This window comes from Schistocerca gregaria, chromosome 4, assembly GCF_023897955.1.
Source record: "Schistocerca gregaria isolate iqSchGreg1 chromosome 4, iqSchGreg1.2, whole genome shotgun sequence".
In the NCBI taxonomy this organism is placed as follows: Eukaryota; Metazoa; Arthropoda; class Insecta; order Orthoptera; family Acrididae; genus Schistocerca; species Schistocerca gregaria.
In genome coordinates this window covers 584,125,903-584,146,123 of record NC_064923.1, presented here as the reverse complement: position 1 = coordinate 584,146,123, position 20,221 = coordinate 584,125,903, and the positions used below count along the sequence as shown (strand labels likewise).

The following is a 20,221-nucleotide window of genomic DNA, read 5'->3' as shown; positions in this document are numbered from 1 at the left end:
CCTACGCTTGCATCTTTAGATTTTGTCCCGTCAAGAACGAAATATTCAGTTCTACACTATGTGACCAAAAGTATGCGGGACCCCCCCCCCCCCCCCCCAAAACGTACGTTTTTCATATTACATTCATCATGCTGCGATCTACTGCCAGGTACTCCATATCAGCGACCTCAGTAGTCATTAGACATCGTGAGAGAGCAGAATGGGGCGCTCAACGGAACTCACGGACTTCGAACGTGGTCAGATGGCTGAGTGTCACTTGTGTCATACGACTTTAAGCGAGATTTTCACACTCCTAAACATCCATAGGTCCACTGTTACCGGTGTGGTAGTGAAATGGAAACGTGAAGGGACACGCACAGCACAAAAACGTACAGACCGACCTCGTCTGTTTACTGACAGAGACCGCCGACAGTTGAAGAGGGTCGTAATGTGTAATAGGCAGACATCTATCCAGACCATTACACAGGAATTCAAAACTGCATCAGGATCCACAGCAAGTACTCTGACAATTAGGCGGGAGGTGAGCAAATTTGGATTTCATGATCGAGCAGCTACTCATAAGCCGCATGTCAGCCGGTAAATGCCACTCGTCCATCGGATCTCAACCACTCACGATTTTCGATTATGATGCCATCTCAAAAGTATCATGTATGCAGAGCCCATTCCGGGCGTGGAGACGCGGGAGCAGCGTATTCATGCTGCCTTTGACACTGTTCGGATGTAGGTTGGCCGTTGTGAACATGTGAGACAGAACATGCTACGCCGCATACATGCATGCGTCGAGGTACATGGTAACCATTTTCAGCACAATCTGTAAGTGTGGCTGCGTGGTGCTGCTCGTATTAGACCGCAGTGTCTGTAACAATGTAAGAATAAATGGTCTCTAGCATGGAAACCATACATTTTCGGACGTACGTTTATTAGACCTTACTTGTTCCGTGTCCTCTCAATGATCGATCCCTAGAGTTTGTACACTATAGTAAAAGTCACCCTTTATAACCTGAAAGACCTTTCTCAGTCGTGTGTCTTAACCCTCTGTTCCTAAGAGTGGTTTTTCTCCTGTAACTGTCTGAAACAGCCAGTGGGAGTGTCATGTAGTTAACTACAATTAGTCAAGTGCTTTACCGTCAATAAAAGTTAGAGTTGAGAGCCTATAAATGATGCTTAGTCTACTCTAATAACGATTATTAGTTACACAGTTTCATTGTGCTTAATACTTCCTATACTTATAAAAATGAAGCATAAATAAAAGTAACAACCATTTTGTGGCATAAAGCCAACACGCGATTTTGTTATTTCTGTTGAAGCTATTGAAGTTTCGAGAGCTTCTCTGCCTTGAGGAGTCAAACAGCATATTACTCCCTTCTACATACGTCTCGCAAAATGAAGACTTGAAAACAAATGACACTTGGGTTCACATTGGGGTTTAAAGACACTCATTCTGCCCATGCACCATTCCCTAATGGCCTAACGAATGGAAAGGAGGAAAACTATCGCACAAGAAGGGTGCGACGGACGGCAGTGCAATCTCTATTGCAATCTTTTGTAGTGACTAAATTCTGGAAGCAAGGATTTAGTATTTCTAACTGTAATGCGTCCTCTTCTATTACTCTGCGGTGAGCCAGCATTTGGACGTCTGACAGGGTCCTCCTCTACTCTCGGAGTAGACGTCCGTTAAATCAACAACGTATGAGAGATGGATTAGGTGTCGGGCAGATTTTAAGTTTGGTTTTCAACGGTGTTTAGAAGATCAGCCACTCCTAGTAATATATCTTTAAAATTCTATTCTCTGACAAATGTTCAGCTAAGTGTCCAGAAATTAGTTATTAAATAAAATTAAAATTCTAAATTAGTTTACAACCTTCGCACGACAAATTATTTAGATTTCAACTTCCTCAGTGCAAAATGGTTCAAATGGCTCTGAGCACTATGGGACTTAACTTCTGAGGTCATCAGTCCCTTCCTCAGTGCACTCAGTCTCCTACAGACACGCGGGTTTTCCGTTCTGATCCCCCGTTTGGGTTAGCGCCAGGGTTCACCACGGTTTTTAACAAGTACTACATATTATCTAATCGGCCGCTGTGGCCGAGGGGTTCTAGGCGCTTCAGTTCGGAACTTCGTGACCGCTACGGTCGCTGATTCGACTCCTGCCTCGGGTATGGATGTGAGTGATGACCTTAGGTTAGTTATATTTAAGTAGATCTAAGTTCTAGGGGACTGATGATCTCAGATGTTAAGTCCCATAGTGTTCAGAGCCATTTGAACCATTTTTGTACATATTATCTAAACAACAGTTGTAAACAGCTGTAACAGGCCCACAGTTATGGAGAATCTACTTAAGAAAAAGGTAAATAACCACCCTGAAGCGCTATTATATCCCTCAACCGTGCCACATATTATTCTCAGAGAAATAGCTATGCTAAAATTTGGTAGAATGTGTTCCAATATAGGCACGGTGTTTAAAAAGGAACAAGAAATTTTCCGCAACCTAGTATATCATGTGGAATGTAGACGAAGATTTGTTTAATCACAAACACAAGCAGTCCTCAATGGACCAAAACGGGATCTATAAGATCAGTAGCACACATTGTGGCCCGTACTACATAGGAAAAGTAGGTGTATCGCTACGCACCATAATTAAAAGTATATCATAGAAAATGCAAGCTGCAGTAAACAGATTCCATCGTTGTGCACTATTGTTTGCAAGCTAGAGACATTTACCTAGTAAGTGAAGAAATACTGCACTATGGTTACAATGCACAGTTACAGTACATGGTTCAAATCCTGGAGATCAAGTTGCAAGGAAAGAACCATCCTGAACAGCTCCTAAACGTGGAAAAAGACTTCAGTTTCTCCTCACTCTCTGATACTGGTAAACCTGATTGATTACCTGATCCATTAAAGTTAAATCTATTTGGCAGTTATTTGTTTCACCACTCAATAACTGTGAATGTACTATTTTGTCTATTACAAAATGGCAATTAATTTCTTCGATAACATCATAATATTTACTGTTGCCAGTAACCTGCAACGTATATGTCAAAAATGAAACAGTAGTGAATCCAGCTGCAGAAAATGTGTTTTTCCAAATGAACAGTGACAGCGTAATACAAAACAACGTCATAATGGCGCTCTTTGTTTCTAGATAGATAAACCGGAAAATTTATATATTGGAAGGTCGTATTCAGACAATTTAATGAGGTTCTAATTATTCACAAACAACACTACCGATGAACTGAAGCAAATTAATTATTTTGAAGCAGCAAGTACCTACTATGTTGACACAATTTTCGAGTAAATGAAAGCGCAGTAACTCGATATCTGTTCCCGAACACATCAGTCTTTTGTCGACAGCAGATCTGTGATCTCTACGATAAACGCATATCTTTGGCTGAGTCGTCTTTTCATCCTGCAAGAGCGAAATTACTTTCACGTGCCGCATTTTAACGCTACCCTCAAGGAAAACATTACGGCAAAATCCATTTTGTGCCCCACAGGCGGTATATACGCCTCTGCTGCGAGGAAATTAAAAGAAGGGAAGGAGAGAACCAGATGGGAGTGGAAGGGCAGGGTGAGCACAGCACGGCGCGGCACGGCGAATGCTTTCGTTTCCCCAGGAGATGCGCCTCGGAAAACTGCCCGTCTCCCGAAGTGGTACTGCGGTGTGCAACAACTGTGAGTCTGTGCGCCGTACCTCCTGCGGCGGCAAAACGCCTTTTTTGTTTATATTATGACCAACTCCGGCCCTGATGCTTATCTAAATTACAGCGGGCATGTGGCGAGAGGCGAGGGGAGAAATAGGTGCGAGATAAAGCGTCGGCGGAATTGTGGAAGTGCGAAAAAAAAAAAAAACCTAACAAACAAGGCCTGGTCCACAGCTTGTGCCCCAGCTTATGACGGAGTTCATGCAGTGGATAATAAATGTAGTTCCTCTTTAACAGGTGACGTGACAAGCTCGGAACCCATCGTGGTAACTAATTTTTTTTAACAGGTGGAGATTCAAAATAGAAAAATCCCGGCAAGGCAGTCGATGTTCAGGATCCATTCATTCACATGTCGTTTCCCGTAAATTCCATCACGAAGGGCCTGGCTGATTCAGAGAAAAGCGCTGCTGCTGGGCAAGTCGCAGTTACGAAGCCCAGATACAAAGTCGTCAACGAAAGGCCGGATGTCGATGAAACATTGTTTCAGGAAATCTGGACAGGGGTCGCACTCTTCATAGAAGAGGCGACGCTCTAGGAATGGCGGACTGTCAGACAAACAGAAAGATGACTTCTTACAGCACTTACAAGCTCGACAATGAAACTTCCTAGCCCGACTCAGATGGTAGAGCTCTTGCCCGCGAAAGGCAAAGATCCCGAGTTCGAGTCTACGTCCAGCACACAGTTTTGTATCTGCCAGGAAAATTCATATCAGCGCACACTCCGCTGCTGAGTGAAAATCTTATTCTGGAAACATCCCCCAGGCTGTGGATAAGCCATGTCTCCGCAGTATCCTTTCTTCCAGGAGTGCTAGGTCTGCAAGGTTCGCAGGAGAGCTTCTGTAAAGTTTGGAAGGTAGGAGACGAGATACTGGCAGAAGTAAAGCTGTGAGCACCGGGCGTGAGTCGTGCCTCGGTAGCTCAGATGGTAGAGCACTTGCCCGCGAAAGGTAAAGGTCCCGAGTTTGAGTCTCGGTCGGGCACACAGTTTTAATCTGCCAGGAAGCTTCAAATCAGCGCACACTCCGCTGCAGAGTGAAAATGTCATTCTCGACAATGAATTACAGTCAAATAATAAAGTACGTAAATACAAACACATCTGCGTTATCAGAAAAATGAGGTGCAGTCAGTGACACAATAATATTTTCAATATATTTAGAAATGCACAAGTTAATATTTTAAAGTGTCAAATATTTTCTCATTGAGCCTTTGAATTAACTACTTTGAAATGCTTCATTTGATTTCAACAAGCGATATCTCACATGATAGAATCACACTATAGCTACCATGCCTGAATGCCACTCATCTGTATCTATTCGATTTATTGATTTGTGAAGTCTTTTATATCTTTCAATAATAACACAAAAAATGAATGTAGGATGACTTCATATCTTGTCATACTCGTGTAGTTGTTTGAGGAATATTTTACTATTTCAGCTAGATATTTATTTAACTGCTGGTTACAATTGCTAATAAAAAATCGGGAGATTTAAGTAGTAAATTGACTGTGTTGAAGGAGTGCCCAAGACAATAATTTCAAGCACAAGTAAGTAATAATTTAAACAATATTTAACGACCATTTGTTGTCATTTAATGTGCCTTTGTGACAAGAATTGTGGCTTATTTATTTGTGTACCAACTATTATTTAGATTTAGATCGAATGATCTGAGTGTGACCAAATATTTATAAAAATTCTTTTACTTAAATTGTATTGTTTCAGTATATTACTTCACTGAGGCAAGTGTAAAAATTAAGTCAAATCATGTCTGTTGAACTTAAGAACAATGTATTTTTGGTGGGAATGGTCTTCAACCAATGGGAAAAGAGGCACTGGGGAAATACCACTAAATCATATGGAGACAAATACTATTCTAGTGATGATCTCAAGGCAGCGAGTCTGGTCTTTTTACATTTGTGCTTAAAGGAGGCAGCCAACATGTGCTAACGAGTGGTATTTGATCGTGTAGTGACAGATTCTGAACGATGAGCGGCCATTACAACCTGTGCAGCTTTCTAGTCTTTGGGTAATGATCTTTTGTCGAGCAAACGGTTGTTTATTATTGTCAAGAATGGAGATATTGCATCAGAATACTCTGAAAGGAACCTAAGTCGTATATATTCTGGTCTGGAAGGCTTGCTTTTATGAAGTGTTTTAAGTTGCTTCACTACTCTGAGAATATCTACCTCTGGAGGCTCTCAGACTGGCCGTGGTGCTGATGGCTCTCGGACTGACCGTGTCGTGGGGTGTGCCGTCGTCGTTGGTGCCCACGTCTTTCGATACCGGCTTCCGACACACAGCCCAGTATTTACAGCCCAGCTCCTCGCTTGTATCAGGCCACGGAGTACATTCGGCGACAAACACTTTTAAATTGTGCTCAGACTCACTCAGCGCCCATCAAAGTCTATGTGCACTGTACGCTGCCCATCCATTAGTGCAGCGGGTCCAGGAAAACGGTCACTCCCTCTAGGTGGAGCCACAGTGATGTTCATAAGGGTTCAAGAAACGAGGCTGCTGACGCTGCTGCTAAGGCTGCAGTGCCGTACCTCAGCCCACTAGTTCCTATATTCCCTCCGATGATCTCTGTGTTACCGTTTGTCAGCAGGAGGTGTCCCTTTGGCATCGCCCATGGTCTTCTCTTCATGGGAATAATCTCACGCTTATTAAGCCTCTCCCAGCTGCTTGGACGACCTCCTCTCGGCCCTCCCGGAAGGAGAAGGTCATTTCTACTAGGTTGCGTATTGGACACTGCCTTCTTAGCCATCGTCATTTGATAAGTGGCGCTATCCCACCAGTTTGTACACATTGCGCCCAAGTTTTAACGGTCCACCACTTTCTGACAGAATGCTCATTTTGTAACCTTTTACGTTCCCGCTTGGGTTTCCGGTCTGAGTTATCGGCCGTTTTAGCAAATGACGAGCGGGATGTCGACCACGCTTCACTTTTTATCTGTGTAAGCATTACGGTAAAGGCCATTTCATTTTTAGTTTTGGACCTCCGTTTACGTATGGTGTCTTTTTTAGCCCTTTCTCCAAGTCCCACTTTTTAACTGTCTTCTCTTATGTCAGTTGGGACTGACGTATAGACGTTCTTTAACTCCTCTCGGTCTTCGTGTTCTATAGTTTTGACTTGGGCGCGTATGACCCAAGTTCCAAGTTGTTTTTGCACCCTAAAACAGATCAAAACATAACAAAAGCTTCTAAGTTACTCATGTTGGTAGTTGTGCTTGATTCGAATTTTGGAATATTTACTTCGTCTTCTTTGGTGAAGGAGTTTCAGAAGGCTGTGTTTAGCAGCTCTGCTTTAGCAACACTGTCATCGATAGTACCTCCGTTGCTATCGAGCAAAGAAGGCATTGATTGTATCTTGCCGCTACCATATTTTACATACCATAAGAATCTCTTTACATTTTCTGTCAGTTTTCAAGACATAGTTTCGTTATGGAAAGTTTTACCATATCTCACATTGAAGTCCGCGCTACATTTTGAGCGTCTGTAAAATATCACCAATCTTAGGGATTTTGTATTCGTTTAAATGTAGCTTGCTAATGTTGCTACTTTCTGTCTGCGAGCGATTACTGCAATTTAATGTCGAACATAGGTTGTGGTCATTTTAATTTGACTGGACTGTGACGTTTACGAAGAAACGTCTAGATCAATGGTTCTCAAACATTTTTCTCTAGGCCTCCACCTCCAGGGGAAGCGTTAGCCCTCGCAACCTATTTTGTTGATAAAATTAGTGATTTTAAATATTTTTCTCTTATTCTTTGTTTTACTAAATTCAATTCAAAAGTATTTTACGCAAAAGCACTATGTTAATAATTATAACGGAAGTAGCGAACAAACTGTTTTTCTTTGTCATGTTTCCTTTTATTCAAAAACTATAGAAAACAATACCTAAAATTTAGCAAACAAAGACTGTAAGAGCATTAAAAATTTAAATTACAAAATTCAATGTGATGAATGAATTTCCTTTTGAGAAGAAAGTCTCTCAAGATGTGGTGTAATATCAGGAACAACCACTCGAACTTCTTTGCTCGCATTTGGCTTTGAACGGTATTTCGACTGCATTGCTGCCAAAGCTGAAAATACAGTCTCACACAAGCAAGTTCTTGCAAAAGAGATCAGAATCTTCATCCCATTTCCGCTCAAGTTTGGAAATCCTTGTTAATATGTGGCCAAGACTCCAGCAATGGTACTTCGTTAAATTTACTCTTCAATGACGTATCAAGATAAATAAGTGGTTCTTCATCTTTTATATTTAGACGGGATGGTGCAGGAGTATTTTTAATCCAATTAAAGTTATCAGAATGTTCGCTGAAGTTCTCTTCGCTCTACACTTTTAGTGTTGCAAGGTGAAGAAGGCCCGCTTTCATTATTTTCGTTCCAAGATAGTACAGTTGCCTGAATACCTTGAAGTGAAGTGTTAAGGATAATTAAGTTTTTAAAAAATGTCAGTGAGGTAAGCCATTTTCAGTATAAAATCTCGGTTTCTGCAAGAGTCTGCCAGAGAGTGAATTTTCTCCTTTTCAAACAGAATACCTCCACAGAGCAAACATTCTTTTTAGTACTTTACCAACTTAAAGCCATCAAGCATTACTAAACAAGAGGACATGAGTGTGACCAGCATCCATCTCCACGCATTTATAGATGTCGCCTTAATAATATCTACTGTTTCTACAACCATTTGCACCACTCCGTGAAAGCGTGGGCTATGTTCTGTAGCGGCCAGATCCTCAGAGTCTCCCAACCTATCATACAGTAAGTCCATAATGCATCCGGCGCTACAGTTTTTAGTTTCGCTTGCAATCCGCCTTAATTCCATACTGTGAGCTAGTTCCATCTGTGCATTTCCCACTGCAGTTATTCCTTGATATTGCCCTTCAGTTAACAAAGATATTGATCAAGCAAAAAAGGATTTGATAAGTAGCTGTTTCCAATGTCGGCTCACAGAAAAGCAATTCCTCTTGAATGTCAAACTCATCAACTAAACGAACATAAACAATCAAATGAGCATATGTAGGAACGTCAATAGATTCATCCAGTTGAAGCACATAACAGTTGTTACACAGTTTAGCGGTTAGGTGTTCGAGCAAACCTTCAACTGTTAAGTAGCTGAGTCAGCAAACATTGTTGGTACTATTGCAATATTTGCTGGTAAAACCACAGTTTCTTCTAACGTGTGTGGCTTCTAGAATTTAGCAGTCCTATGCGAAATCTGGTAAGAGACTAAAAGGGCTCTAGATGTCACATTAGTCGTTTTAGCATAGTTCTTCTGCGTAAACAATAAATCATTTAGTTTTCTGGGAAAAAGTTCTTTTGCTTTTCCGGTTAATTCTGCATTTTTGGTTCCAATGCGTCTCTTTAACTTGTTAGGCTTCATATTATCAGCAGCTAAAATGGTTCAACAAATTACAGACTACGGACGTTCTTCAACACTGATTGTAATTTTTGTGAAGTCTGGCAATAAATAATTATCATCATACCTTCTCCATTTCGGCCATGTAGTATCTCTTTCCCTTTCACCAGTTGGTGGAACACTGATGTCTTGAGGTTTGTCACTAACCAGAAACCACTTCGTTCTGCAGTGAAGTTTACCTCAACAAGTATGAAAAACAGTAAGGAGGCGTCGAGGTACACGTGTCAAAGCTTGTACTGCGCGCTATAGTTAAGGACGCAGCCACAGTGCAGCGGACACGTGTGATCCCACCGTCGCCCAACCTTTTCAAACGATGGTAAAAACATGGTCGCGTTTGCATTGCAGTCAATAGAGTCTGCCGTAAAACCGACGTTGGGTGAAGTTCACTCTAGATGGACGGCATCTTCTTTGTCACAGCAGATATTGCGGAAATAGAAAGTGCTATTGATGTGCGGTTTTCATAGAATGGACTCGTAGTCAGGGGCTCGTATTTTAGCCAATGACTAGATTGTAATAGTACTTAGAAAGTGTATTTTTTGTGCAAACATGCATATTTTTAAATGTAAAAGTGCCTATTGACATTAACAAATAAAGAGTATGGTACTTCCTGGCAGATTAAAACTGTGTGCCCGACCGAGACTCGAACTCGGGACCTTTGCCTTGCGCGGGCAAGTGCTCTACCAACTGAGCTACCGAAGCACGACTCACGTCCGGTACTCACAGCTTTACTTCTGCCAGTATCCGTCTCCTACCTTCCAAACTTTACAGAAGCTCTTCTGCGAAACTTGCAGAACTAGCACTCCTGAAAGAAAGGATACTGCAGAGACATGGCTTAGCCACAGCCTGAGGGACGTTTCCAGAATGAGATTTTCACTCTGCAGCGGAGTGTGCGCTGATATGAAACTTCCTGGCAGATTAAAACTGTGTGCCCGACCGAGACTCGAACTCGGGACCTTTGCCTTGCGCGGGCAAGTGCTCTACCAACTGAGCTACCGAAGCACGACTCACGTCCGGTACTCACAGCTTTACTTCTGCCAGTATCCGTCTCCTACCTTCCAAACTTTACAGAAGCTCTTCTGCGAAACTTGCAGAACTAGCACTCCTGAAAGAAAGGATACTGCAGAGACATGGCTTAGCCACAGCCTGAGGGACGTTTCCAGAATGAGATTTTCACTCTGCAGCGGAGTGTGCGCTGATATGAAACTTCCTGGCAGATTAAAACTGTGTGCCCGACCGAGACTCGAACTCGGGACCTTTGCCTTGCGCGGGCAAGTGCTCTACCAACTGAGCTACCGAAGCACGACTCACGTCCGGTACTCACAGCTTTACTTCTGCCAGTATCCGTCTCCTACCTTCCAAACTTTACAGAAGCTCTTCTGCGAAACTTGCAGAACTAGCACTCCTGAAAGAAAGGATACTGCAGAGACATGGCTTAGCCACAGCCTGAGGGACGTTTCCAGAATGAGATTTTCACTCTGCAGCGGAGTGTGCGCTGATATGAAACTTCCTGGCAGATTAAAACTGTGTGCCCGACCGAGACTCGAACTCGGGACCTTTGCCTTGCGCGGGCAAGTGCTCTACCAACTGAGCTACCGAAGCACGACTCACGTCCGGTACTCACAGCTTTACTTCTGCCAGTATCCGTCTCCTACCTTCCAAACTTTACAGAAGCTCTTCTGCGAAACTTGCAGAACTAGCACTCCTGAAAGAAAGGATACTGCAGAGACATGGCTTAGCCACAGCCTGAGGGACGTTTCCAGAATGAGATTTTCACTCTGCAGCGGAGTGTGCGCTGATATGAAACTTCCTGGCAGATTAAAACTGTGTGCCCGACCGAGACTCGAACTCGGGACCTTTGCCTTGCGCGGGCAAGTGCTCTACCAACTGAGCTACCGAAGCACGACTCACGTCCGGTACTCACAGCTTTACTTCTGCCAGTATCCGTCTCCTACCTTCCAAACTTTACAGAAGCTCTTCTGCGAAACTTGCAGAACTAGCACTCCTGAAAGAAAGGATACTGCAGAGACATGGCTTAGCCACAGCCTGAGGGACGTTTCCAGAATGAGATTTTCACTCTGCAGCGGAGTGTGCGCTGATATGAAACTTCCTGGCAGATTAAAACTGTGTGCCCGACCGAGACTCGAACTCGGGACCTTTGCCTTGCGCGGGCAAGTGCTCTACCAACTGAGCTACCGAAGCACGACTCACGTCCGGTACTCACAGCTTTACTTCTGCCAGTATCCGTCTCCTACCTTCCAAACTTTACAGAAGCTCTTCTGCGAAACTTGCAGAACTAGCACTCCTGAAAGAAAGGATACTGAGTACCGGACGTGAGTCGTGCTTCGGTAGCTCAGTTGGTAGAGCACTTGCCCGCGCAAGGCAAAGGTCCCGAGTTCGAGTCTCGGTCGGGCACACAGTTTTAATCTGCCAGGAAGTTTCATATCAGCGCACACTCCGCTGCAGAGTGAAAATCTCATTCTGGAAACGTCCCTCAGGCTGTGGCTAAGCCATGTCTCTGCAGTATCCTTTCTTTCAGGAGTGCTAGTTCTGCAAGTTTCGCAGAAGAGCTTCTGTAAAGTTTGGAAGGTAGGAGACGGATACTGGCAGAAGTAAAGCTGTGAGTACCGGACGTGAGTCGTGCTTCGGTAGCTCAGTTGGTAGAGCACTTGCCCGCGCAAGGCAAAGGTCCCGAGTTCGAGTCTCGGTCGGGCACACAGTTTTAATCTGCCAGGAAGTTTCATATCAGCGCACACTCCGCTGCAGAGTGAAAATCTCATTCTGGAAACGTCCCTCAGGCTGTGGCTAAGCCATGTCTCTGCAGTATCCTTTCTTTCAGGAGTGCTAGTTCTGCAAGTTTCGCAGAAGAGCTTCTGTAAAGTTTGGAAGGTAGGAGACGGATACTGGCAGAAGTAAAGCTGTGAGTACCGGACGTGAGTCGTGCTTCGGTAGCTCAGTTGGTAGAGCACTTGCCCGCGCAAGGCAAAGGTCCCGAGTTCGAGTCTCGGTCGGGCACACAGTTTTAATCTGCCAGGAAGTTTCATATCAGCGCACACTCCGCTGCAGAGTGAAAATCTCATTCTGGAAACGTCCCTCAGGCTGTGGCTAAGCCATGTCTCTGCAGTATCCTTTCTTTCAGGAGTGCTAGTTCTGCAAGTTTCGCAGAAGAGCTTCTGTAAAGTTTGGAAGGTAGGAGACGGATACTGGCAGAAGTAAAGCTGTGAGTACCGGACGTGAGTCGTGCTTCGGTAGCTCAGTTGGTAGAGCACTTGCCCGCGCAAGGCAAAGGTCCCGAGTTCGAGTCTCGGTCGGGCACACAGTTTTAATCTGCCAGGAAGTTTCATATCAGCGCACACTCCGCTGCAGAGTGAAAATCTCATTCTGGAAACGTCCCTCAGGCTGTGGCTAAGCCATGTCTCTGCAGTATCCTTTCTTTCAGGAGTGCTAGTTCTGCAAGTTTCGCAGAAGAGCTTCTGTAAAGTTTGGAAGGTAGGAGACGGATACTGGCAGAAGTAAAGCTGTGAGTACCGGACGTGAGTCGTGCTTCGGTAGCTCAGTTGGTAGAGCACTTGCCCGCGCAAGGCAAAGGTCCCGAGTTCGAGTCTCGGTCGGGCACACAGTTTTAATCTGCCAGGAAGTTTCATATCAGCGCACACTCCGCTGCAGAGTGAAAATCTCATTCTGGAAACGTCCCTCAGGCTGTGGCTAAGCCATGTCTCTGCAGTATCCTTTCTTTCAGGAGTGCTAGTTCTGCAAGTTTCGCAGAAGAGCTTCTGTAAAGTTTGGAAGGTAGGAGACGGATACTGGCAGAAGTAAAGCTGTGAGTACCGGACGTGAGTCGTGCTTCGGTAGCTCAGTTGGTAGAGCACTTGCCCGCGCAAGGCAAAGGTCCCGAGTTCGAGTCTCGGTCGGGCACACAGTTTTAATCTGCCAGGAAGTTTCATATCAGCGCACACTCCGCTGCAGAGTGAAAATCTCATTCTGGAAACGTCCCTCAGGCTGTGGCTAAGCCATGTCTCTGCAGTATCCTTTCTTTCAGGAGTGCTAGTTCTGCAAGTTTCGCAGAAGAGCTTCTGTAAAGTTTGGAAGGTAGGAGACGGATACTGGCAGAAGTAAAGCTGTGAGTACCGGACGTGAGTCGTGCTTCGGTAGCTCAGTTGGTAGAGCACTTGCCCGCGCAAGGCAAAGGTCCCGAGTTCGAGTCTCGGTCGGGCACACAGTTTTAATCTGCCAGGAAGTTTCATATCAGCGCACACTCCGCTGCAGAGTGAAAATCTCATTCTGGAAACGTCCCTCAGGCTGTGGCTAAGCCATGTCTCTGCAGTATCCTTTCTTTCAGGAGTGCTAGTTCTGCAAGTTTCGCAGAAGAGCTTCTGTAAAGTTTGGAAGGTAGGAGACGGATACTGGCAGAAGTAAAGCTGTGAGTACCGGACGTGAGTCGTGCTTCGGTAGCTCAGTTGGTAGAGCACTTGCCCGCGCAAGGCAAAGGTCCCGAGTTCGAGTCTCGGTCGGGCACACAGTTTTAATCTGCCAGGAAGTTTCATATCAGCGCACACTCCGCTGCAGAGTGAAAATCTCATTCTGGAAACGTCCCTCAGGCTGTGGCTAAGCCATGTCTCTGCAGTATCCTTTCTTTCAGGAGTGCTAGTTCTGCAAGTTTCGCAGAAGAGCTTCTGTAAAGTTTGGAAGGTAGGAGACGGATACTGGCAGAAGTAAAGCTGTGAGTACCGGACGTGAGTCGTGCTTCGGTAGCTCAGTTGGTAGAGCACTTGCCCGCGCAAGGCAAAGGTCCCGAGTTCGAGTCTCGGTCGGGCACACAGTTTTAATCTGCCAGGAAGTTTCATATCAGCGCACACTCCGCTGCAGAGTGAAAATCTCATTCTGGAAGAGTATGGTAAATTAGAACGATGCTAGCGTTGCAGAATTCTAGTGAGAATCCTTTAGTAGATATCGCATTTTGGAAAGTTCCCAAGTCAACACTTGTACAGTAACTGTCGTAGCAAACAATAAAGAACAAAACAAATGCATACACTAGTTAGGTGGATTCTGACCAGTGAAGAGACAGCTGACCATCATGGGCTGTGCTCAAAACGACCACCGGTAAAGGTATGGAACGAAAGCTGCATTTCAGTGGGGATGTCCGAGCAGGTTGTAGGAATATGTCACTGCATATCATCAGGTGTAATTGGCATGTCATACGTCCTCGTAGACAGTGTCATTCAGCTTTCCCCACAGGAAAAAATCTAGAGGCGTCAAAACTGGGAAAAGGACCAGCCATGGTACAGGCCTCTGGGCCGAATCCAATGATTTGGAAACACTTCGTGAAGATATGCTGTAATACTTCGAGGGCTATGGGCTGGACAGCCATTGTGTTGTTACCACAGGTTCCACCTAGTCTGCCGATGAACGTCTTTTACTGTCCGCGGAAGACGGTCTGTTAGCAAATTGCGAGAGTAGCTCGCGTTCAGTGTTGCGTATATCGACAAACGGGCCCAGGAGCTGTTGGTCCAATGTCCCACACGATACTTATACACTCCATGGCCGCTGACGTTCCATCTGACGGAGTCAACGAGGATTGTCAACAGACCAGTAGTGGATGTTTCGGCCGTTTATCTTGTCTTGGTTGGTAAATGTGGCATCATGACACAACAACACAGATGATACGTCTGGAGTATTGTGTCTTAATGCCCATATGCGGAAGTTAACACTAGTATCATAATTGTTTCCATGCATTTCTTTATGAAGGGAAATGCGATAGAGATGGTGCCTGTGTCGCTAGAGAACTGGTAGGACACTTGCTTGACTCACACCACTTTCCTCACGCGAATGCAACAGCAACAAGAGCCTTAATTTCCCCCTCTTCTTTCTTCACTTGTGTCCTTCCGTTACGTTGTCTAGGTGTTACACGTAACTGGTTGAAGAGAATGATAAGTAACTGACGCGATGGTTGACGTGTATTGGGATATCTTGCCGCACACACCGTAGAAGAAGTAACTGCATTCTTCTTGCCATCTCCATACACCACGAGCATGTATGCTTTTACTGCATTGGAAAATCCCATCAGCCAGCGATGAGCTAGTGCATGCACTGTGACCTACCAACTGACCAGCAACTCGAAAACCACTCAACGAACACACAAGCACGCAGGCAAACATAACATAGTACCTAGCATCTACACAGGTTTAATGGCGCAAAGAAGCGACGGCGTGGAAACTTTTCAAACTACGATATCTCGTACACAATCGCTCCATAATCCTGTAACAAACACCATCGACATTGTAATTTACCCTACTTTTACTCTGTTAATGTCAATAGACATTATTCCAATTAAAAAAATTATGTTTGCACAAAAATATACTTTCTAAATATTATTACAGTCTGTTTATTAACTAACGATACCAGCCCCTTACTACTAATCCATTCTACGAAAGCTGCACATTAGTACCAAGTTCCATTTCTGTAGTATTTGGTGCAAATTTTAGGTCTCACACTGTATACGGCAACTACTTTGTACGCCATTCACTTCGTTGCGCCTCCCCCCCCCCCCCCCCCCTCTTTCCCCTGTGGATCACGTCACCCCGTTTGAGAACCAATGGTCTAGATTATGTTCTGAATCTTTATTTTGCTGTAATTACAATAACTTCAACTGGGAGATGGATACCACGTAACTCCTGAATCGCACTTTTTTGTGATCTCAGAAATGTCAATTCTGCAGGGACCTGCTCAGGGAACTGAAGATACTGACTAATGCCTCCCAACATGTTTATCCCTTGATGATATTTTCAGTAATAATATATCTCTTTTTCGAACTAAGAGCTCAATTTATGTAACAAAAATCTAGAAATAAAAATCTTATGCACAACGATTTTAAGTCATTTAAAGGTGATGGAAAAAAAATGGAAACGCCAGAAAAACATTACCAAGCCTAATACGGTTTAGGAAAACCGTTGGCATTCAAAACTATCTCCAGTCGTTTTGCAATGCAATTTTACGCGTTTTGTGTGGTTTTCAAGGGTACGTTGAAAGGAGTCCACTGGGATACACTTTTATGTGACACCCAATTATGATAATAATACTAATGTAAACTAAAATGAAACTATTATATTATAAACAATGTATCTCTCTGGTAGACTATATAAAGTGGATCGCTGACTGTGCACGACCGCAGTTCCAAAGATACTGCTTATGGTCTGGGATTGTAGTGTTGGAGTAAGAGAGCACGTGACACACAGTCGTGGGTAGCTGTGTGTGTGCGAAAGAGGATGAAGTAAGCAGTTCTTGTGGTGTGCTGTGTGACGCCACCAAGTATTAGATTATAGTGTAGGAATTACGAGTACACGTATTATTGGAAATAGAAACTTGGACGCAGAAGTCTTCCCACATGCAAGGTAAAGATGTTAAATATTTATGATCATCGTTTTGCCAATGCATTAGTGTGGATGAGTTGGCTGATAATTTACAATTGTGGCACATCCCCAGAATGTAAGTAAACGTATTTGATATAAAGGATAATTCAGTTTTTACCTTTTGTAATTGTGGTGTCACCGTCAGACACCACACTTGCTAGGTGGTAGCCTTTAAATCGGCCGCGGTCCGGTAGTATACGTCTGACGCGCGTGTCGCCACTATCAATGATTGCAGACCGAGCGCCGTCACACGGCATGTCTAGAGAGACTTCCTAGCACTCGCCCAGTGGTACAGCCGACTTTGCTAGCGATGGTTCACTGACTTCTACGCTCTCATTTGCCGAGACGATAGTTAGCATAGCCTTCAGCTACGTTATTTGCTACGACCTACCAAGGCGCCATGATCAGTTTCTATTGATATTGTAAATCATGTACCGTCAAGAGCGACATTTGTCATTCATGGATTAAAGTTAAGTATTCCACCATAATATAACGCGTTCCTCCGTTGCTGATTTAGAGATAAGACAATTTTATTTATTTGTTCTGTGCACATGAACCAAATTTATCAGTTTTGAACAAGGCCAGAGGACTGAGTGTCTAGGGGGCCGAATGTATTTTTTAGTGAATGCATTTATTTATTGGTATTTGGAGCTGCATTGCTCCCTTCAGTTCTTATAAAGTATTTGTAAACAGTAACACAGGGTAAGCAAACCACCAGCAGTTGCTACACGCTACACGATAATTCCAGTTATGTATACATTCCTGAGTCTCGCATTCTATCAATAATTTTGTAAAGACAGTTACACTTTCTTTTAGTGTAATCTAATATTTTTTTTATAATAAGAATGTTACAACGTTAAACGATTCCTCCCGAAAATAGTGGCAGCTCAGGTAACTATGGCGGAGGGGAACAGCAATCACACAACGTTCCCTCCGAAACTACCCACAGAGGCTCAATAACATTGAGATCTGGCGACTGTGGTGGCCAGGAGACATGCGACATTTCATCCTCGCACTCCCAAAACCAGTCCTGGACGACGCGGGCTGTGTAAACAGGGGCGCTGCTTTCTTGCAACACAATATAGCCGTCGAGGAACAAAAATTGTAGCATGGGCTAGAACCTATCATCCAGAAAGGTCATATGATCCCTACAGTAATCCGACCTTGCAGTGTAACCATGGGGTCTGTTGAATACCACGATATGGCTGCCCAAATCACCACTGAATTCCCGAGATGTTTCACTCGTCAAGAAGTTTCAAACAGTGTGGGACAAGACACATCCGGCCAAATGATTTTCTTCCACTTCTTCACAGTCCAAATTTTCTATCTTCGGTCTCCGTCTTGCTGTTATGAGCTTTTGCATCATGGATGAGTGGCTTGGTATTTCCATTTCTCCTGCAGTTCCCTGTTTGTGGAGCTCACTTCGTATTGTATAGCTGCTTACAGGATTCTCGAGTGCGGAATTCAGTTCTGCAGCAACTTTCTCAACTGTTGCCCTCTTAAATTTCGTCACAATCCCCTACAATAACCATCTTTTACTATCACACACCACACACTTTCGTCTGACTTAGAGGATGATGTACTTCCGCTCCCTGTTTGAGATTTCAGTCTTCGATATGGTGCCTCTTGGAACACGAAACACTTCTCCTACGTTGGTTACGGTGCCCCTAGCATACGAGCACCAGCAAATTACTCGCGTTCGAGTGCGCTTAGCTCCGACATAATCCTCCATCAGCCACACAGAACACTGTTCTTGTCACAACTGACCCTTGCAACATATTGAGAACATGGTACAGCTGTCATTCGTCGTCAGAAACAACAGCTTAACATGCAGGCTAGTCTAGAATTTGCTTTTATCGTCAAGGATGCATTTCTTGCTTACTTTTCATAATTTTTCGTTAAACCCCAGTTTTTGGACAGTCCCTTTACTCAGGAAAACATATATTCAGCAACTTGCAGCTACGTTTCATGTACAACTACCAGTAGAGTTCAGTTTAAAAGGATACTGGGGGATTTATTGGTGGCCAACTCCTTCTCCATTTACGAATATCTTAATATAGCCAATTGATGCATATACGAGAGTCATTCGGAAAACAAAGAATGTCTTGTTTCGATATATAACCGCGTCCCCCACTCATCCGCTCACTAAATCATCCGCTTAAGTTTGGCGCAGCTACGATCCAATACGGTTGTTTACTGCCTAGCTATGCGACAAAATTGACCATCCCTCCAATGCATGCAGTATTATTCACTTTTTAAACGTGCGAAATGTCTGATTTATCGAAATTTATAGACAGATAACTAAGGTTTACGGTTAAGTATTGAACGAAGTGTCTGTTAGGAAGTGGTGTGTCATGTTTAATGGGGAAGTGCACAACGAAGAACGCTCTTTCCGGCTTTCAGTTGTGACTTACGGACTCAGAGCAAGGACTGAAACAAAAATCCAAGAACGTAGGTGTTTCACCACTTGTGGCCTGCTTTAATTATTTCCAGAAATTTCAAGAACTGTTTTATACAAGATAGTTAATGCTGATCTGGGCTGTAAAAAAAGTCTGCCAGATGTGGCTTCCTCGAATTCTGTCACTCGAACACGAAACCAGTCGAATGGCAGATGTATTGCATTTATCAATCTCTATGAAAGGAATGGTGTGGAATTTTTGAATTTCATTGTCATTGGTGATGAGGCCTGGATGTCACATTTCATACCAGAAACAAACCGCCAATCAGTGGAGTGGCATCATTTGCAGTACCCAACGAAACCGAAACAAGAGAAGCAAATCTTGAGCACGAGAAAGATTATGATTACGGTGTTTCTGATCGTAAGGGTTTACCGCTCATCGACCACGTGCGTAGATGTGGGACCGTAAGGCGTGAGGTCAGATGCTTCAGCGCTTTCGCCGTGCCATTAAAAGCGGCGAGGAATGCTTCTTCCTTCACGGTAATGCACTGCTGCTTTCAGCGGGGATGAGACAGGACTTGCTTCAGCGTTTACGATGGGAAGTGATTCGACATCCGCCTTACAGTCCGGACTCAGCCACAAGTGATTATCACTTATCCTCCAAACCGAAAGATTTTTTGATTGGACAACGCTACAGAAGTGATGATGAGCTTAAATAAGCCGCTAGTAGTTAGTTCAACAACTTGGCAGCACTGAGTATGCAGTAGGCACGGAAGAGCTGGTAAAACAATACGGGGAGTTTCTAAAATTGAACGATGACTAGGGGTATCAAGTTGTATGTAAAATACAGTTTCATTTAATTACACCAAATAAAAATTTTTGTTGAAAAAAGTTCTTTACTTTCCGAATGACCGTTAATTGTATCAATTCACAAGAGTGTTACATAAAAATCTAACTTCTGGACATAGTCAATCTAGTAATGTGATCAATGTAAGTGCGATTACCTGCTGTTTGAAGATGTGTCCATGGAATTGTCTGTGAGCTATCTTATATACTTAGGTGTAAGTGCGTTTTCAGATTATCTGATATGTTTTGGAACTACATCTGGAGCAAAAATATGCTTCGGGTTCTTTATTCAATCAAGTCCATTTCACTTAGTATCAGTGCAAGGAACTTTTCTACGAGGGTCATTCAATAACTTAAGAAACAAATTGGTCTGGGGAAAAAAAACTGTTAGTAGGGTAAATTTGGTACTTTCACGCCTTTAAGTTGGTACACTGGGATGAGATTTTATCAGTTAATG

General features: G+C 43.8%; 15 non-coding genes across 15 annotated transcripts; 9 read left to right on the top strand and 6 right to left on the bottom strand.

Moving 5' to 3' along the window:
* Positions 1 to 9,742: 9,742 nt before the first annotated feature.
* Positions 9,743 to 9,817, bottom strand: Trnaa-cgc (transfer RNA alanine (anticodon CGC)). Its single transcript has one exon. It is a non-coding gene; the product is annotated as a tRNA-Ala (tRNA).
* A 225-nt stretch (positions 9,818 to 10,042) lies between these two features.
* Positions 10,043 to 10,117, bottom strand: Trnaa-cgc (transfer RNA alanine (anticodon CGC)). The gene has a single exon. It is a non-coding gene; the product is annotated as a tRNA-Ala (tRNA).
* A 225-nt stretch (positions 10,118 to 10,342) lies between these two features.
* On the bottom strand, positions 10,343 to 10,417 carry Trnaa-cgc (transfer RNA alanine (anticodon CGC)). Its single transcript has one exon. It is a non-coding gene; the product is annotated as a tRNA-Ala (tRNA).
* A 225-nt stretch (positions 10,418 to 10,642) lies between these two features.
* On the bottom strand, positions 10,643 to 10,717 carry Trnaa-cgc (transfer RNA alanine (anticodon CGC)). Its single transcript has one exon. It is a non-coding gene; the product is annotated as a tRNA-Ala (tRNA).
* A 225-nt stretch (positions 10,718 to 10,942) lies between these two features.
* On the bottom strand, positions 10,943 to 11,017 carry Trnaa-cgc (transfer RNA alanine (anticodon CGC)). The gene has a single exon. It is a non-coding gene; the product is annotated as a tRNA-Ala (tRNA).
* Positions 11,018 to 11,242: 225 nt separating this feature from the next.
* Positions 11,243 to 11,317, bottom strand: Trnaa-cgc (transfer RNA alanine (anticodon CGC)). Its single transcript has one exon. It is a non-coding gene; the product is annotated as a tRNA-Ala (tRNA).
* A 138-nt stretch (positions 11,318 to 11,455) lies between these two features.
* Trnaa-cgc (transfer RNA alanine (anticodon CGC)) lies at positions 11,456 to 11,530 on the top strand. Its single transcript has one exon. It is a non-coding gene; the product is annotated as a tRNA-Ala (tRNA).
* Positions 11,531 to 11,755: 225 nt separating this feature from the next.
* Positions 11,756 to 11,830, top strand: Trnaa-cgc (transfer RNA alanine (anticodon CGC)). The gene has a single exon. It is a non-coding gene; the product is annotated as a tRNA-Ala (tRNA).
* A 225-nt stretch (positions 11,831 to 12,055) lies between these two features.
* Trnaa-cgc (transfer RNA alanine (anticodon CGC)) lies at positions 12,056 to 12,130 on the top strand. The gene has a single exon. It is a non-coding gene; the product is annotated as a tRNA-Ala (tRNA).
* A 225-nt stretch (positions 12,131 to 12,355) lies between these two features.
* Trnaa-cgc (transfer RNA alanine (anticodon CGC)) lies at positions 12,356 to 12,430 on the top strand. The gene has a single exon. It is a non-coding gene; the product is annotated as a tRNA-Ala (tRNA).
* A 225-nt stretch (positions 12,431 to 12,655) lies between these two features.
* Positions 12,656 to 12,730, top strand: Trnaa-cgc (transfer RNA alanine (anticodon CGC)). The gene has a single exon. It is a non-coding gene; the product is annotated as a tRNA-Ala (tRNA).
* Positions 12,731 to 12,955: 225 nt separating this feature from the next.
* On the top strand, positions 12,956 to 13,030 carry Trnaa-cgc (transfer RNA alanine (anticodon CGC)). Its single transcript has one exon. It is a non-coding gene; the product is annotated as a tRNA-Ala (tRNA).
* Positions 13,031 to 13,255: 225 nt separating this feature from the next.
* Trnaa-cgc (transfer RNA alanine (anticodon CGC)) lies at positions 13,256 to 13,330 on the top strand. Its single transcript has one exon. It is a non-coding gene; the product is annotated as a tRNA-Ala (tRNA).
* Positions 13,331 to 13,555: 225 nt separating this feature from the next.
* Positions 13,556 to 13,630, top strand: Trnaa-cgc (transfer RNA alanine (anticodon CGC)). The gene has a single exon. It is a non-coding gene; the product is annotated as a tRNA-Ala (tRNA).
* A 225-nt stretch (positions 13,631 to 13,855) lies between these two features.
* Positions 13,856 to 13,930, top strand: Trnaa-cgc (transfer RNA alanine (anticodon CGC)). The gene has a single exon. It is a non-coding gene; the product is annotated as a tRNA-Ala (tRNA).
* Positions 13,931 to 20,221: the final 6,291 nt, after the last annotated feature.